The sequence below is a fragment of the Nerophis lumbriciformis genome, linkage group LG15, assembly GCF_033978685.3.
Source record: "Nerophis lumbriciformis linkage group LG15, RoL_Nlum_v2.1, whole genome shotgun sequence".
In the NCBI taxonomy this organism is placed as follows: Eukaryota; Metazoa; Chordata; class Actinopteri; order Syngnathiformes; family Syngnathidae; genus Nerophis; species Nerophis lumbriciformis.
In genome coordinates this window covers 43414737-43429087 of record NC_084562.2, presented here as the reverse complement: position 1 = coordinate 43429087, position 14351 = coordinate 43414737, and the positions used below count along the sequence as shown (strand labels likewise).

Here is a 14351-nt window from a genome sequence, read left to right as displayed (position 1 = left end):
GTCACCTATGGTCATGAAGTCTGGATCATGACCGAAAGAATAACATCACGGATACAAGCGGCCGAAATGAGTTTCCTCAGAAGGGTGGCTGGCATCTCCCTTGGAGATAGGGTGAGAAGTTCAGTCACCCGAGACAGACTCGGAGTAGAGCCGCTGCTTCTTTGCTTGGAAAGGAGCCAGCTTAGGTGGTTCGGGCATCTCGTGCGGGTGCCTCACGAGCGTCTCCCTAGGGAGGTTCTCGTTGCACGTCCCATTGGGAGGAGACCCCGCGGCAGGCCAAGGATCAGATGGGGGGATTACATCTCCTCTCTGGCCTGGGAACGCTTTGGGATTCCCCAGGAGGAAGTTGCTAATGTTGCTCTAGAGAGGGAAGTCTGGGGGTCTCTGCTGGAGCTGTTGTCCCCGCGACCCGATTGCGGATAAGCGGTTGAAGATGGATGGATGTTTTACAAGGTTTTTTTTGTGTTAAACCGCCAGATTGCCATACTAGACCAAAATGCCATATATCAACATGCTCTCAAACAATGCCCTGTTAAAGGTCCACAGAATGCTGGTAATGACACCGAAGAGCTTCAGTCTGCAATGAAAGTATAGTCTCTGGGCAGGACAAGAAGAGAGAAAATCAGGTGTTTAGTAGAACTCAATGCAGTTGTTCTTGTCAGTGACAGGGTCTTGTGTTTTAACTTCTGTTTGGTCAAAGATCATGTCTATACATTTTATCATCACATATGAGGTGGTGGCTATGACAACTTCCCAGGTAACAAGTGAACGTTATGTGAACGTTAGGAGAACGTAGTGGCATTGTTATGGGAACGTTAGTTTGTAACGTTCAAAGAACGTGAGGTTGTGGAGTTCTTGCTTGGTTAGCAGAACGCTAGCCATGAACGTTTGGCAAGAACGTTTAGGAAACTGTTTAGGAACATGCTATTTACGTCTGTTTTTGTGCTATATTGTCAGGACTAACACTCAAACAGAAAATTCAACAATAATTCTTTATTAGTGATAATTATAATACAATAGAAATGGAATGCAGTGGTATTTACGTCTGTTTTTGTGCTATATTGTCAGGACTATAACACTCAAACAGAAAATTCAACAATAATTCTTTATTAGTGATAATTATAATACAATAGAAATGGAATGCAGTGGTATTTACGTCTGTTTTTGTACTATATTGTCAGGACTATAACACTCAAACAGAAAATTCAACAATAATTTTTTATTAGTGATAATTACAATACAATAGAAATGGAATGCAGTGGTATTTACGTCTGTTTTTGTGCTATATTGTCAGGACTGACACTCAAACAGAAAATTCAACAATAATTCTTTATTAGTGATAATTATAATACAATAGAAATGGAATGCTGTGGTCTTGGTCGTGCGCGTCAGTGTACTCCTGCCCCTTCTTGTTGGTTCTCTTCCTGGAAGTAAATAATTATAGATATTCAAAGACAGCACTGGAATGTAGATGAATTGAATTCAATTAAAACATGGCATAATTTACTCCTTGTTTACCTGCTCAATGCTCACTGGTCTCACTAGCGTTTGCTTGGTTCTTTTCCCTTTCCCTGTTTTCTTCTTCTTCACTTCCTGCAAGTATTTATAATTGCAAATTCAACACAGAACTGGGATCTTTATGAATTGAATTAAAACATTGACATAATTACTTTATCATTTACCTGGTCACTCATCTCACTGTCCCTTTCCTTTGTACACTTCCCTTTGCCCTTCTTCGCCGTCACTTCCTGCAAGTATTAATAATTGCAAATTCAACACAGAACTGGGATCTTCATGAATTGATTTTAAACATTGGCATAATTACTTTTATCATTTACCTGGTCACTCATCTCACTGTCCATTTCCTTTGTACACTTCCCTTTGCCCTTCTTCGCCGTCGCTTCCTGCAAGTGTTTATAATTGCAAATTCAACACAGAACTGGGATCTTTATGAATTGAATTAAAACATTGGCATAATTACTTTATCATTTACCTGGTCACTCATCTCACTGTACCTTTCCTTTGTACACTTCCCTTTGCCCTTCTTCACCGTCGCTTCCTGCAAGTATTAATAATTGCAAATTCAACACAGAACTGGGATCTTCATGAATTGATTTAAAACATTGGCATAATTACTTTTATCATTTACCTGGTCACTTATCTCACTGTCCCTTTTCTTTGTACACTTCCCTTTGCCCTTATTCGCCGTCGCTTCCTGCAAGTGTTTATAATTGCAAATTCAACACAGAACTGGGATCTTTATGAATTGATTTAAAACATTGACATAATTACTTTATCATTTACCTGGTCACTCATCTCACTGTCCCTTTTATTTGTACACTTCCCTTTGCCCTTCTTCGCCGTCGCTTCCTCTTAATTCCTCCTCTTCTCCTGCAAGTAGTTATAATTGCAAATTCAAAAGACATGCAGTGGAACTTCAATAAAATGGAATTCAAAATTGGGATATCTTATCATAATTCTCCGTACCTCAAACTTTGAACCTCCCTTTCGAAAAGTGGCCAGTTTCAGGACCTCTCCAAGCTCACAATCTACTTCAGCTGTGGTCGTCTGTTTGTAAACACCCCTGCATGCCTCTGGAATCACCAGCACAATTTAGAATTCCCTTTAGAATAAATACCGTAATAATAACAGCTAGATCGACCTTGTGAGCATACATGCAACATGTTCAAAGATGCAAACCTATTATTAACACTTACTTATTATTATTCTGTAAAAGGGCAAGTCCTCAAACGCCACGTTGCCTGTCTTTCCACGGAGACAAAGCTGCTCCAGGACTTTGTTTGTGGCAATTTTCCTCAGCATTGTCCTCACCGTGTCTGCCAAATTCTGCCCACCAAGAGCAGTAAGAGCTTTCACCTATACAAATAAATAAACAACAATATTGTACCTGATTAGAACATGTTTTTTGATAACTGAGCAAGATCATTTTGCAGTGGGGAATTAAAACTAATTACCAGCTGCTTTCTGAGCAGAAGATCAGTGTCGAGCTGTTCACAGAAGGCCTTAAGCTGCTCAAGAGTCTCGAAAGGCTTCTCAATGAGATCTTGAACATCCACAGCTTCTGGCCCCACAGACTGTGCTGCCAGCCCTCTCAGCATGCGCATAATTTCTCTCTGGTTCTCAACTATTTTTTGAACTTTCATGTTTAACTGGAAAACTGCAAAGACAACAAAAGTCAAAGAGGTAATTCGTATTATTACTGCCCGTTGTAACAGCCTGTTTAACACCACATACCAACAGTTAAATAGCCAACTAACGTTCACTTTCAAGGGCATTCCTGCTGCTTCTTGGAGTGGTCTGGTACTGACTCGTACTGGCTGGAGTGGTTTGGTACTGGCTTGAGCTGGATGCATGATTCCTGTCTGGACTGAGCCTGTAAGTGCTGCTTCTCGCTGGGCTGGATGCCTTGGAGTGGTGTAGTATTGGCTGGTACTGGCTGAAGTGGTCTGGTATTCGCTGGAGATTGGAAAGTTCAATGGTGGGAGCATTGGCAGTGGGGGTGCCTGGATGAGGATCTGTGATTTCTCTTTTCTGCACTTCTTTTTTGGCCGAATTTCCTCTTCGTCTAAACCAACGAAGACAATAAAATGTATGCACCACTAAGTAGTGTTTGAGTATTGTAAGTAAACAGTCTTTGAAAAGTGACTAACCGTCAGCATCAAACACATCTTCCTCATCGTTTCTATAACGTTCAGGGGTGATGTGGCTCCGTTTGGTTGACATTTCTTCTTCCTCTGGGCTCGAAAACATTTCAGCTTGTTTTTCATATTGAAGGGCCTTGTCAAAGTCTTCTGCAAAATTTCAAAGTATGCTGATGACTCAAGATGAATTATGTTGTTTAAGATATACATGATATGACTTTGACAATATTCCCTTACCAGTCAATGTTTTCCTGAAAACCCGAATTGGCAGTCTTTCCCAGACTTCTTTGTCAGGAATCTCAGCTCTCCGGATTCTGGAGTGGGTAGGATTTGGCTTTGGCCAATAGCAGAAGCTATTCTGAAGATAAAATAATCCAGTCATGATGAATTACATAATAATTAATAATAAGCTATAATATTATGCCTATGCACAGTACTTTTCAGAAAAAGTAATAACCTTTCCATCATCTTTTGTCCATATGGTTGGGACAACAGCGACTGAACGTTCACCAAGGAACTCAACGACCACATACGAAGGAGCCATCTGGAAAACAATCAGATAATATTACCATTTCAATACGGCATCAAAGAGTTATTTATAAATCCTGATACAGTTAGTCAGTTATTCTTAGTCTGCACACACTCTTCTGGTTAGACATGCTCCAAGCAGACCTTTTACTACTTACTACTGGTTATTGATCTGTTCAAAATTCATGCAGTATCCCCATGAATATGCTATGCCCCGTTTCATCTTTGTCCAGTTTGATGGCACTGGTTCTGAGGCGTTCTGCCGAAAGGACTCGCATGCGTGTGTACCTCCTATGTCCTCTGTACACTCTAAGGACCCTAGAGTCACAGGGTTCAATGAAGAGAGCTTCAGGACGTTCATAGACTCGGCACAAGAAGAAGTCCCTTTGTTCAGCAGAAGTCACTTCACAACATGTCCCATCTTCCAGTACATAAGCATTATTTGGGGGTTTCGTACACACTTTTGGACTGTCCTTCAGTTCAAGCTCTGTCTTCTTGCTCCTTTCACTAAGCCGTTTGACAACTTGTGCCAAGGGCCTTTTTCCTGATCTCACAAGTTTCTTCATCTTGTGCATGAAGTTCTCGAAAGGGAAAGCTGCACATGCATCCAATGATCCATGCTCCCTCACTTCATCAGCTAAGTGAAGTGAAGAGTGCACATTGTATACTAGAAACTCAACGCCATACAGATTGCGAGCTTGTGTAACAAAGTGGACAAGGAGTTGGTGAGCATAATCTATCATGTGAGTTTCAGCAAGTTTGGGTGCCACAAGTATTGACACAGCAACACTCAGTGTCATGAAATTATCATAAAGATCTGGTCTAAGAATTCCACGAAGGACCACTTTTCCTGTGTACAACAGGAACTGTCTATACTCAGTGGCTTTCCATCTGTCAATTTCTTTTAGTGACCGTGGTTTCCTGGCGAATGTAGATGGGAATGTGGTTCTCATTCCTTCCAGCCTATCACTAATTTGTTGAATTTGATCTGCTGAATGTTTAACCTCTCTTTAACCTTAGGGGGAATTTAAATTTCAAAATGCTTAGTTATAGAACGACCATTAAAAGTTTTTGTATTTCAATTTGTGGAGTGAAATTATGGAATGGTTTGAATGTGGAGTTAAAGCAATGTCCAAACATAAACCAGTTTAAAAAGAAGTATAGGTACATGGTATTCCAGAGGTACAGAGATGAAGAAGGGCTTTGATATTGGCTTGTTTATGTTACAGAAGAGTGTGGGGCTGCCCATTGAGGCAGTGGTGTTGCTGTGGTGGCATGATACCATTTCCATGATCACAAGTGGTAATGGTGTGGCTATGTATGTGTGTAGTGTGCATATGTATGTATATATCTATAATTTATGTATATACAAGTTCATTAAGTTTGTACATTGAGTGAACAGGTAGTTCTAACTCAGAGTAATTTATGATTTAAAGAAAAGGGGTGGGATTAAATAAGTGTAAACTTCTTCTCACTCCTTTTCAAATATGTAAAAAAAAGAAAAGAAAAAGAAAGTCCAATGCTCATTTGTTTTTGTTTTTTCTTTTCCATTGTTTTCATTTTGTTATAATGTCTGTTAAGGCTATAGCACTGTATTGGATCAGGTTTGCTCTTGTTTTTATGCATATTTGAAATAAAAATATATCAATCAATCAAAAAAAAAACCTCTAATCCAGACAAGGAGAAGCCTCTTCATGGTGCCTAAGCACACCTGGTGCATGTAATCTACTGGGAAGGTTTTCACCATATCAATAGGTAACTGGCAGAAGGGGGATGGATCACCATCATGGTGGTGTTCTGCATAAGTCTGACTGCGAAATGAGGCATCTGTCCGTGGAACCAGGTTCTCGATTTCTTGGTAGGTAATCCTCCCAAAATATTCGCCTCGCTGACAACATTTGTCACAGCCAGAGTAGCCTGCAAACAGTTTCGTTTTATTTACCATGGCCCTCGCAGGAGCATCACACACTATGCATCTCAGAGTGACTTGGAATGTTTCATCGCCATCATGTAGGCCATGCTGCAAAACTGTCTTCATATCAAGAATGGTATCCATCAGAAAGTCCAAGTCAATGGGCTTTGAAGTTCCGCAGGTCAACGCCACTGGAAAGACAACAGTGGGCTTCATGTTAACAATAGCACAGAGTACTGGCCATAGTGTCACACTGGAACTTCTGAAGAGTGGCAGGCCGTCTATGTTCAACGATATTTCGAGTGCATTGACTTGAGTCCTCTTGTGCAGCGGGTACATCTTGAAATGTTTTAGTAGTTCACTGCCCAGTCCTAAGTAGTAATATTCCATTCCAGATTTAACCTGTGTCAACCTCTCTAGCTGTGTTCAGTATGGTGCGTGCAGTGCTGGGTAAATCAGGGTGGCCCGATTTCTTGAGTAGCTTCAAAAGGCTGTCCAATGCATTATGTTTGACATGATATTCGGTTGCCCACAACCTCAAATTATCTTCAAAGCAGTCACTATCACTCTCATTTTCTGAATCAGATGACAAGGTGACATGATGGTCGATTAGTCTCCAATCAGCATCATTTTCATCAGGCTCATCACTATCAGGGCCACTGTAGGTGGCATTGTCAGCACCCGCGGCAGTGCAGGAAGCAGTCTCCGCAGCATCCATGTACTGAAGGGTTGTCACTGTTTCTGGAGTTGTAAAGATTGTCGTGTCATTATCTTGCTCGCTATCATCACTCTCTAATTCTAAAGTTGACTGTCGGCATTGCTTCTTTAAATGCCTAGTTGTGGCAGCCCATCTACGCTTATAAACCCTCTGTTGAAACTTCTTCATTGTGTTGTTTATTCTATAAAAAAAAACCAAGGAAAATGGGTTGCCCTATTATCGCCCACATTTTTACTATATTTTGCTAAAAACATCAAAATTAATTGTATTTTTATTTGTATTTTTTTGTGACTCCTTATTACATCCAGCCATAGAATTATACATTAAAATAAACATATTTGGAATAATTGATTTTAAATTATCATAATAATTCATTTAAAATGACCATATTTAATTATTAAAATAATAGCTTATTTATCAACAACTTTAGCATTTTATTCATTACATTTTGAAACTCTCAGAAGCCAAGTTATGTTATATTCCTTAATATTTATTTATGCAAGTTTGAAGTATCAATTATCTAAACACAGTTTTGTTTGCATATTTTCAGCATGTAGATATATATATATATATATATATATATATATATATATATATATATATATATATATATATATATATATATATATATATATATATATATATATAATATGTATGAAATACTTGACTTGGTGAATTCTAGCTGTCAATATACTCCTCCCCTCTTAACCACGCCCCAAACCACGCCCTGCTCCACCCCCGACCACGCCCCCACCCCCCACCTCCCGAAATCGGAGGTCTCAAGGTTGGCAAGTATGCTCAATAGCTTCAGTTTCTTCTTCAATTTCGTTTTCGCTACCTGCCTCCACACTACAACCATCAGTTTCAATACATGCGTAATCTGTTGAATCGCTTAAGCCCCTGAAATTCGAGTCTGAATCCGAGCTAATGTCGCTATATCTTGCTGTTCTATCCGCCATGTTTGTTTGTATTGTGACGTCACAGGAAAATGGACGGGTGTATATAACATTTTTTTAGGGATATTGCGTAATGAGTAAAATTTTGAAAAAAACTTCGAAAAATAAAATAAGCCACTGGGAACTGATTTTTAATGGTTTTAACCCTTCTGAAATTGTGATAATGTTTAACGGAACGTTCAGGCAACATTCGTGCCATATGGACCTCAAAATATGACACTGACGGGGCAAATTATTGTTTAACTAGGCTACAGATAGATCCACCCTTCTTCAGAAGTCATTCGTTGGTATTTGGAAACTATATAACAGCCAATATGCACGAGAAATGCATGCTAGTTTATATGGTGCCGGCAGTTGAGCATGGCGCGCATTTGACACAACGCTAAAACCGTAAAATGGTCTGAAATTAATCATGTAGGGTAGAAATTGTTACACAAAAACGTGCTTCGTATTTCACTCTTTCTATCTACTTACATGTGATCAATGGATGGCGCACCGTATTGCCTGATTATCGGGATTCTGGAATTTGCAGCGTTGTCGAGCTTCGTCCTTCTTTGTCTCACGGTACAGCTTCTACGCGCATACGTGCAGCCTTGACTCAGCTGACGTCAGATTGTTCGAAAAACACAACACGTTCGCGGAACGTTAGGGAAACGTTACTACATAATGTATATAAAGTAAATTTGCGAAAAAAAACACTTCGAAAAGCCTAACGGTCGCTGTTTCCATTGCAGGCAAATATTTTGTGTGTCAGATAGGTTTTGATATGTTCTGAGAATGTTCTTAGAATGTTCTCATCTTGCATAACCAAACGAGAACCATACAGTAACGTTACGCTAACGTTAGGTGTTACCTGGGTAAACTCCTCCGCCTGGGACTGAGTCTCGTTCTCTACCTGGACTGTACAAACCATTGGTTTTCTGCTGAGAACCATGGCCTCAGATTTGGAGATTCTGATCCTCATTCCAGCCGCTGAACACTCGGCTGCGAACCGATCCAGTGAGAGCTGAAGGTCACGAACCGAAGGTGCCATCAGGACCACATAATCTGCAACCTTTAGCCCACTGAGACGTATACCCTCTCCGCCATGGTCACGACTCTGCCTAGAAATCCATCCATCCATCCATTTTCTACCGCTTGTCCCGTTCGGGGTCGCGGGGGGTGTTAGAGCCTATCTCAGCTTCATTCGGGCGGAAGGCGGGGTACACCCTGGACAAGTCGCCAGCTCATCACAGGGCCAACACAGATAGACAGACAACATTCACACTCACATTCACACACTAGGGCCAATTTAGTGTTGCCAGGTGCATGTCTTTGGAGGTGGGAGGAAGCCGGAGTACCCGGAGGGAACCCACGCAGTCACAGGGAGAACATGCAAACTCCACACAGAAATCTCCCGTGCGCAGGATCGAACCCAGGACCTTTGTACTGTGAGGCAGACACACTAACCCCTCTTTACCGTGCTGCCCGCCTAGAAATCCTGTCCATGAAAATCACAAACAGGATAGGTGACAGAGCGCAGCCCTGGCGGAGACCAACCCCCACTGGAAACGGATCCAACTTACATCCAAGCACCCGGACACAACTGTCGCTTTGGTTGTACAGAGATTGGATGACCCTCAGCAGGGTTCCCCTGACCCCGTACTCCCTCAGCACCTCCCACAGGATCTCCCGGGGGACCCGGTCATACGCCTTCTCCAAATTCACGAAGCACATGTACACTGGATAGGCATACTCCCAGGCTTTCTCCAGGAATCTCGCAAAAGTAAAGAGCTGGTCAGTTGTTCCACGACCAGGACGGAATCCACATTGCTCCTCTTGAATCTGAGATTCGACTATCGGCCGGACCCTCCTTCCAGTACCTTGGCGTAAACTTTCCCAGGGAGGCTGAGTAGTGTGATACCCCTGGAGTTAGCACACACCCTCTGGTACCCCTTTTTGAATAGGGGAACCACCCCCCCTGTCTGCCACTCCCTCGGCACTGTCCCAGACTTCCACGCAATGTTGAAAAGGTGTAAAACAACCAGAAAAAAACCCATCCCATTTTTACTCTCATTTGTGAGTGCCCTATGACACGTTTGGCCGTTAGAAATTATTAAAGACCCTAGTCACACCCTTTTTTTTTGGAGCTGCTTAAGTCAGAACAGATTTAAAAATGTGTTTATTCCTATGTCAACTAGTAATACTGAACAAACAGGAATCAGTGGCATTTATTTTCAAAACTGTTGTTTGAATTGTATAAAGTTTTGTTGTGAGGCAATAGCTGAATTCTCATCACTGTTTTATGGCATTGTAACGTTTGATCGATATAGTGTCCAGTATCCAGTATTTATTTCACAGTCACACTGTTTGTTTTTATTTTTTTGCCAAAAAGTTACCGAATTGATTTCAACACACTGAACCGTATCGGACCGTAATGTTCTAAAAATTTGAGATCGTCCCAAAATTGTAATGGTAACCACAAGTATCTAATCTAATCGAATCGTTGTTAAAACAAATGGTTACACCCCTAGTTACACCTTTTCAGTGACCTTTACCTGCTCAGTGGCCTTGTGGTTAGAGTGTCCGCCCTGGAAAGTCGTGAGTTCAAACCCCGGCCAAGTCATACCAAAGACTATAAAAATGGGGCCCATTGCCTCCCTGTTTGGCAGTCAGCTCCCCTCATCTCCCAGGGGGTGGAACAAGGGGATGGGTCAAATGCAGAGGGTAATTTCACCACACTGTGTGTGTGTGTGTGTGTGTGTGTGTGTGTGTGTGTGTGTGTGTGTGTGTGTGTGTGTGTGTGTGTGTGTGTGTGTGTGTGTGACTATCGTTGGGACTTTAAATATAACTACTGTTGTATATTTAATGTGACATTTTAGGTTATGTTTTATTGTTATAATGTTTTGCAGCTACATTTTGGTCTGGGACAATAAAGTTATTCTGATTTTGATTCTGAAATGTCTATTCAAGCAATAAAAATGAGCTGTCTGTAATATAACCCCTCTAAAGACCTTGTGTGGGAATGTGAGTGTGATTGTTGTCTATCTGTGTTGGCCCTGTGATGAGGTGACGATTTGTCCAGCGTGTACCATGCCTTCCACCCGAGTGCATCTGGGATAGGCCCCAGCCCCCCGCGACCCCGAAAGGGTTAAGTGGTAGAAAATGGATGGATGGATGGATAAATGTCATAATTTCATTAACCTCTACTGCAGTGGTTCTCAAACTTTTTTTGTCATCCCCCACTTTGGACAAGGGGGAGTTTTCAAGCCCCACCTGCCCCCATCGCCCCAACAGAACGCTAATGCCAAGCTTAACATTTTCAAATTTATTGAACATCAAGTAACATCAAGTTGTATACATTCAAACTCAATAACATAAAATAACAGCTGGAGCTTATCTCAGCTACAATCGGGCGGAAGGCGGCGTACACCCTGGACAAGTCGCCACCTCATCGCAGGGCCAACACAGATAGACAGACAACATTCACACTCACATTCACACACTAGGGCCAATTTAGTGTTGCCAATCAACCTATCCCCAGGTGCATGTCTTTGGAGGTGGGAGGAAGCCGGAGTACCCGGAGGGAACCCACGAAGTCACGGGGAGAACATGCAAACTCCACACAGAAAGATCCCGAGCCCGGGATTGAACCCAAGACTAATCAGGACCTTCGTATTGTGAGGCAGATGCACTAACCCCTCTTCCACCGTGCTGCCTGGTATAACTTGCATCAAGTTCAATAATAAATAAAATAACTTGCATCAAGTTCAATAATAAATAAAACAAAAGTGTTATAACTTGCATCAAGTTCAATAATAAATCAAAAAAAGTGTTATAACTTGCATCAAGTTCAATAATAAATCAAATAAAAGTGTTATAACTTGCATCAAGTTCAATAATAAATCAAATAAAAGTGTTATAACTTGCATCAAGTTCAATAATAAATCAAATAACTTGCATCAAGTTCAAAATAAATAAAATAAAAGTGCCACTTTGCAATCTTTGCAAAAAAAAAAGGAGGAGCTATGCATTTGGCAAGACAGGGCAAGTAACAGCACTTTGCCCCGGGAGAGCCACCTTGCCTCACTGTGAAACACATACTTGCCAACCCTCCCGGATTTTCAGGGAGTCTCCTGAAATTCAGCGCTTCTCCCGGAAACCTCCCGGGACAAATTTTCTCCCGAAAATCTCCCGAAATTCAGGCGTACCTGAGTGACGTGTCGACAGCATGTTTTCACGTCCGCTTTCCCACAATATAAACAACGTGCCTGCCCAAACACATTATAACTGTAGAATGATCGAGGGCGAGTTCTTGGTTTCTTACGTGGGTTTATTGTTAGGCAGTTTCATTCCCGGTGAATGACAAAGTGTGTCCAATGCGCATTTGGCGCAATCCTCTTTATTAGAGCCTGCAGCTTGTTTCTTGACCCTGCCATGGTCATTGCGCCATCAGAGCAAAAGCCCACACAGTTTTCCCATTTAAGGTCGTGTTCTTTGAGGAAACTGTCCATTATCTTGAACAGCTCATCAGCAGAGGCTCTATTTTTGATGTATTTTCAAAACAGCAACTCCTCGCACAGTGACTCGCCATTCACAAAGCGGACGTATGCGGTGAACAGGCAGTCTTTATTGCTGTCAGTGGCTTCGTCCACTTGTAAAGCAAAACGACTTTCTTTTCATTTGTCTCCGAGTTGTTCCTCAAGATCACTTGCAATGTCGCATATACGTCTCGCAACTGTGTCGTTTGACAGTGGGACAGCTTTTCATTTTGCTGCGCTTGTCTCGTCAAGTTTGTTCCGCTTAGCCCCGCCCCCGTTAGTTACTGTTGCTATGTCTGTCAAACTTTTGCTCCTACCTAGAAATGTAAAGCCTACAGGAAAAATAAGTAATGTACATTTATTTATATAGTGGATTTCACAGACAGAATCACAAAGTGATTTACGGTGTGTATAGAAAATGAAAGCATAGTAAAAAAAAAAAAAATCTAAAAAAAAAAAAAAAAAAATTTTAAGTGAAATTCCCTCCCGTTCCTCGCGCCCCACCTGTCATGTCTCTATTCCCCACCAGTGGGGCGCGCCCCACACTGAGAAACGCTGCTCTACTGTAGTCAAACATTTAAACTAGGTATGCCCAATGTTGTTTTCATGCTGATACTGATACATCCTGCTTCTCAAGACCGTTAATGATAACTTATTTATATGTATTATTTTTTACATTTATGTTTCAGTGTAGTTTATGCACACCTGCAGTTAAAGGGGAACATTATCACCAGACCTATGTAAGCGTCAATATATACCTTGATGTTGCAGAAAAAAGACCATATATTTTTTTAACCGATTTCCGAACTCTAAATGGGTGAATTTTGGCGAATTAAACGCCTTTCTAATATTCGCTCTCAGAGCGATGACATCGGGAAGCAATCCGCCATTTTCTCAAACACCGAGTCAAATCAGCTCTGTTATTTTCCGTTTTTTCGACTGTTTTCCGTACCTTGGAGACATCATGCCTCGTCGGTGTGTTGTCGGAGGGTGTAACAACACAAACAGGGACGGATTCAAGTTGCACCAGTGGCCCAAAGATGCGAAAGTGGCAAGAAATTGGACGTTTGTTCCGCACACTTTACCGACGAAAGCTATGCTACGACAGAGATGGCAAGAATGTGTGGATATCCTGCGACACTCAAAGCAGATGCATTTCTAACAATAAAGTCAAAAAAATCTGCCGCCAGACCCCCATTGAATTTGCCGGAGTGTGTGAGCAATTCAGGGACAAAGGACCTCGGTAGCACGGCAAGCAATGGCGGCAGTTTGTTCCCGCAGACGAGCGAGCTAATCCCCCTGGATGTCTTGGCTCACACCGTCCCTTATGCCACCGAAGATGATCAAGAGAATAATATCGACCCTAGCTTCCCTGGCCTGCTGATATGAGGGTATGTCTACAGAATATCTTAATTGATGAAAATTGGGCTGTCTGCACTCTCAAAGTGCATGTTGTTGCCAAATGTATTTCATATGCTGTAAACCTAGTTCATAGTTGTTAGTTTCCTTTAATGCCAAACAAACACATACCAATCGTTGGTTAGAAGGCGATCGCCGAATTCGTCCTCGCTTTCTCCCGTGTCGCTGGCTGTCGTGTCGTTTTCATCGGTTTCGCTGGCATACGGTTCAAACCGATATGGCTCAATAGTTTCAGTTTCTTCTTCAATTTCATTTTCGCTACCTGCCTCCACACTACAACCATCCGTTTCAATACATTCGTAATCTGTTGAATCGCTTAAGCCGCTGAAATCCGAGTCTGAATCCGAGCTAATGTCGCTATAGCTTGCTGTTCTTTCCGCCATGTTTGTTTGTGTTGGCTTCACTATGTGACGTCACAGGAAAATGGACGGGTGTTTATAACGATGGTTAAAATCAGGCACTTTGAAGCTTTTTTTAGGGATATTGCGTGATGGGTAAAAATTTGAAAAAAACTTCGAAAAATATAGTAAGCCACTGGGAACTGATTTTTACTGGTTTTAACCATTCTGAAATTGTGATAATGTTCCCCTTTAAGAAAGATTTAAAGGGGGATTTGACAAATTGTACCTGTAGATT

At 41.6% G+C, this 14351-nt stretch overlaps 2 long non-coding RNA genes across 2 annotated transcripts; both read right to left on the bottom strand.

The window, feature by feature from the left end:
- Positions 1-1310: 1310 nt before the first annotated feature.
- On the bottom strand, positions 1311-1715 carry LOC133615754 (uncharacterized). The gene is made up of 3 exons (XR_009816763.1): positions 1683-1715; positions 1519-1593; positions 1311-1424 (listed from the first exon to the last, which is right to left on the bottom strand). It is a non-coding gene; the product is annotated as an uncharacterized lncRNA (long non-coding RNA).
- A 623-nt stretch (positions 1716-2338) lies between these two features.
- On the bottom strand, positions 2339-2757 carry LOC133615753 (uncharacterized). Its single transcript, XR_009816762.1, has 3 exons — positions 2718-2757; positions 2488-2594; positions 2339-2391 (listed from the first exon to the last, which is right to left on the bottom strand). It is a non-coding gene; the product is annotated as an uncharacterized lncRNA (long non-coding RNA).
- Positions 2758-14351: the final 11594 nt, after the last annotated feature.